Genomic DNA, 5,000 nt, shown 5'->3' on the forward strand with positions numbered 1-5,000 from the left:
CCTTTTCCGAGAAGTCAACATTTCGCCGCCCAGAGGGGAACTCGGACCAGGGATCTACTGTCCGAAAGCGAGTGTCATAGAACAAGCTCACATAGCCGCCCAGTTTCCCATCCAGAGTTACAACACTGTTGTCATATATTATATTTGAAATCGTTGTTATTCGACCTCTGACAGGTCACCAATAGAGAACAATAGTTTGATGGCAAAATACTGTTTCAAATCTGCTTGGAAGTGTGAAACCAGTCCTCCGGAGGACTCTATACATACATTGTGCTACTGATCTTCTACTTTCAGAGGGATTGGATCTTCTATTTAAGCCTTAATAAATGTTGGTCGTTGTTATGCCCTGGCAATGGTTCCTAGGATAACCCGAAAGAGTCCGGAGTTGACCGTCCTTTACCCGGGTTGCTAGGCATTCCTTTTCTTTTCTTTTGTTGACGTTTCGGGTTATCTAGCTCTACCGACTCTCCGGGAGCAGCCCGAATCGTCACAGTCGTCAATAAAGATTTTCCATCCGAGATCTTTTATGCACCGTAAAAAGACTTTGCTTATATATCTGTTATTAACATAGTTATGCCACCTTATGATTCAATATGTAACCCATTCATTATCTATGCATTGTCCGTAGGACTGGTTACACACTTCCAATGATTTTTGAACCAGAAGAAAGGAAAGTGTGACGTCACGACTTCTGCTTCACATTAATTATATCTCTTGACTTTGTTACAAGATGGGAAAACCTTACATATTGGTAGATAATCACTGCGACTGATCCATTAGATGAATGAGAGAAGAAGAAGAAGAAGAAGAAGAAGAAGAAGAAGAAGAAGAAGAAGAAGAAGAAGAAGAGGGGGAGAGGAGGAGAGAATAGGAAGAAGGAGGAGAAGGGGGGTAAGTAGAGGAGGAGAGAGGAATAATGGGAAAAGGAGGGAGAAGAGAAGAAGAAAAGAAAGAGAGGAAGAGAAGAGAAGAAGAAGAAGAAGAAGAAGAAGAAGAAGAAGAAGAAGAAGAAGAAGAAGAAGAAGAAGAAGAAGAAGAAGAAGAAGAAGAAGAAGAAGAAGAATTCTGATAAGTTTATGATTATAATTTGAAAGCAGAAAACTCTGTCTGAAAGAATAGACGGAATAAGAGCATTAGAAGCTCCTGATGACCTCTCCCGGCGGCATAAAATAGATTTAGTTATTATCAATTGATTAAAACTTTCTTTGAGTGCATGCCCCGGGGGAGAAAAGGACAGCAACACGTTCTAATTGAAATTGACAGAGTCTTAGTAAAAAAAGTGTCTGTTCTACCCGCCTACTCCAATTACAAGAAATGTGTTAGGAACGAAAATAGAAATTGAAAAGAAAATGACTGCCCACGATAAATACAATATGTATTTGAAAAGTAAGATGGTTAAAGGATAGGCCTTTAGATAACAAATTGGAATCAATCAAATGGACATTTATGTAGCGCCTTTTAAAAAAATAAATCCCTATCCTCCTCCTTACGCAGCAGTTGTAGTAGTATTCATATTTTTAGTAATATTAGTGAAAAGAATAAACACCGTTCATATATTATCCACGTGTTATGCTCAAAGTGCTTTACAAAGTGTCACAGGCCAACGACAACACTTGGCAAGTAGACAGACTTTGACGCGTTAACCCTCTCCTTACCAGCCATTTTCAGGATTTTCCCCAAACTCCACACCCGACTAACACAAAAAAAGAAGAAAAATAAAAAAAAAAAAAAATTATCATTCAGACATAATAGCAGTAAGTTCTTGCCATACATAATTTCTTTTGTAAAACATGCTCTACAACACACTGTTCATTTTCTTAAAATTCTATGATGTACAAAAGAAATTTGAATCATAAAAATATTGGTTGTATCTTAACGAAAGTGACGATTTTCCTATAGTTGGCAAGGAGAGGGTTAAATGTGCTATATTATTTTTCCCCCGATAGAAACAACGCTGTAACCGGCCAGAAAAAAGAGCTACACATGAGTAAGATGATAGAATGTTCAATTTTGCACCGCTCAAATCCGGACTCTAACCAGGGACCTACCGATCCAAAGGCGAATGTCATACCAACAAATGGAAGGGAAGATGAGCAGCTTCAGGTTCTTTTCTCTTTAGAGGTCATCTAAAACAGAGTAAAATCCCTTGCCCAACAGCTGGTGTTATCCGTTATTATGGACTAATAACAGTGAACTCAAGGGACTCGTGGAAGTGTACACCAGTGGAGAGTGAACCTGGCACTGGAGGAGGGTATGGGAGGGCAAAAAAAGTCAAAAGGTCACAGCAGAATGACATGTCCATCTTATGCTAAGTCTCAAGTTGGCTCCACACTTGATGTTGGTAGAATCGATTAGAAAATGGAGAGAGAAAAAAAAATCAAAACAAAAACAAGACAAAACGAAACATGTGATTGAATTAGTAAAGCTTTTATTTCATGAGATGAAAATAATTTGTTAAATCTCCTCCCCTCCCCCCCCCCTCTCTGTCTCTCTCTATCTATCTCTCTCTCTCTCTCTCTCTCTCTCCCTCTCTCCCTCTCTCCCCTCTCCCTCTCTCAGTCCTCACAGGCACAAATAACTCTAAGAATTTTGACTCATTGAGTCTGTTTAGGACACGACCGTCGCTTCCACTGCTTTCTACAAGAAGTTATTGACTGCAACTCGAGCCGAATTGCATCGCAGTAACGTCTTATCTCTTTCAGAAAGTGGTGGAATCTGAAATCGACAGAAAAATCTTCCTTGTGTTCTGAATCATAAGACCTTAAATTGAATGAAATCATTTCACTATACTGCTATCCAGTCTTAGTCTAGATAGTAGATTAGGAGAGACTAGAGAGAGAGAGAGTTTAGACGTTGATGCCATGAATTGACCCCCCATCTTGTTAAATCTTATAAGAATGTGAAAAAGAGGTTTCTTTTGAAAGAAACATTGTACAAGGCATTGTTATTGTTACAAACGATCGCACCACAAAAGTGTCACCGCCTCTCGATATGGAAGCCAAATTGTTACGAATCCATTCATGTTGTTTCTGTAAACAAACAATGGCAGCAAAAACGTTGCCCTCGGGAACAAAGAAAAATTACTCCCGACGACTAATCACCAAACAAACCAAGCTGCTCATATTCCTTTCTATCATTTTTGTTTATACTACAAGACAACAAAGCCTCAATACAACAACAATGACGTCAACAACAACAACAAAAATAACTACTACTACTACTATTACTACTACTACTACTACTACTACTACTACTACTACTACTACTACTACTACTACTACTACTACTACTACTACTACTACTACTACTACTACAAACACTACTACTACTACTACTACTACTACTACACTACTACTACTACTACTACTACTACTAATACTCTCTCTCTCCTCTCCTACTACTACTACTACTACTACTACTACTACTCTACTACTACTACTACTACTACTACTACTACTACTACTACTACTACTACTACTACTACACTACTACTACTACTACTACTACTACTACTACTACTACTACTACTACTACTACTACTACTACTACTACTACTACTACTACTACTACTACTACTACTACTACTACCGTCACAACCATTACTACTTCTATCATCACCTTCTTATTAGATACTGTCGGCGGCTTGTCCAAAACTGTTTAATAAATAAACTCTTGCAACAGGATCAGTACAACAAAAATCCTCGTCGGCAGCGACAGGCGGATAATTGTTACATTATCCACACTAGTGAATTTGGCGTCAAAACATCGATGATGTCCAAACAAAATGTGATAATTGAATTATAGTGAGGACACAAAGGGGTGAAACAAGTAAAATGTGTTGCAGAACATAAAAATATGAATGGCCGCAGAAAGTATAGAAATTTGACTACTAGCGTTTTACCGTTACATTTTCATGATATTGATAGGATATTACATACACTGATGCTATTGATATCATTGTTTTAACGTGCATTGAGCATCACACCGCGATGAAAATGCGCAATATAAATGCCATGTATTATTATTATTATTGTTATTATTATTATTATTATTATTATTATTATTATTATTATTATTATTATTATTATTATTATTATTATTATTATTATTATTATTATTATTATTATTATTATTATTATTATTATTATTATTATTATTATTATTATTATTATTAGCTATGCAAAGTTGAGCTCTTGGAAAATGGTTTTACTCGAATCCTCTCAACTTACCCAGGTGTAAAATAAATACCTGGGCGGAAACAGAGTTGTCTAGGTCGAAAAGAAAAAATGTAATATCGCATCACAGGCGTCAAGTCTCGAAAAATGTTGCTTTTGGCTGTGGACTGACACCTTGTAAAGAGTTTTGAGCACATTTAATGGAAATTGTCCTGCGCTTAAGCTCATGTTTTTAAGCTTGTCAGTATCTATTGGTGTTATTGGTGACAACAAAGTGTAGCCACGCAAGCCACATTCTGTGTTCTTTGGAGAAAAAAACTGTAAGGGGAATCAGAAAACCTGTGGAAAGTTGTGTGGCTGGATTCATGTGATAATTCTTTCTGGATGGTGTTGGTTTTCTTTTGTGTAAAATAATTTGACCAAATCGAGTTGGTAGATCTGCCCGTTCAATCAATGATGGTAGCGATGCTCATGTCTATTGTCTTAACAGTACTTTGGTGACAGCAAAAAACTTTTTTATTGTAAACCCGACGTTCCTCAACCTGTCCTCATAGTATTTCTTTTGCTTTTGGCCATTTGTTGGCGTCTCTGGACTTAAGTCATTTTTTTCACAGCTCGCCTCCTAGTTAATTCATTCATCTTTGTCTCGGACTCATACCAGTGTGCTTGGCGACTCAATTTTGCTGCTCTGGTTTTTACGGAATCGCGTTTGCCCATCGTTTCAACAACATTGGCATGTAGAGTAGGGACTATTTGGGTCATTTTTATTCTTTACATTTTGAAAAAAGTTCTTGTTTAAAAATTTGAATGTCCAGATATATTCCT

The 5,000-nt window shown here is 37.2% G+C and overlaps 1 long non-coding RNA gene across 1 annotated transcript in view; it reads left to right on the plus strand.

Moving 5' to 3' along the window:
- The window catches only part of LOC144971966 (uncharacterized), a 56,006-nt gene that overhangs the window by 17,236 nt on the left and 33,770 nt on the right, over nucleotides 1-5,000 (plus strand). The window lies entirely within an intron of this gene.

The sequence above is a fragment of the Berghia stephanieae genome, chromosome 4 (assembly GCF_034508935.2).
Source record: "Berghia stephanieae isolate SIO BIC M18660-M18661 chromosome 4, UCSD_Bste_1.3, whole genome shotgun sequence".
NCBI lineage: Eukaryota > Metazoa > Mollusca > Gastropoda > Nudibranchia > Aeolidiidae > Berghia > Berghia stephanieae.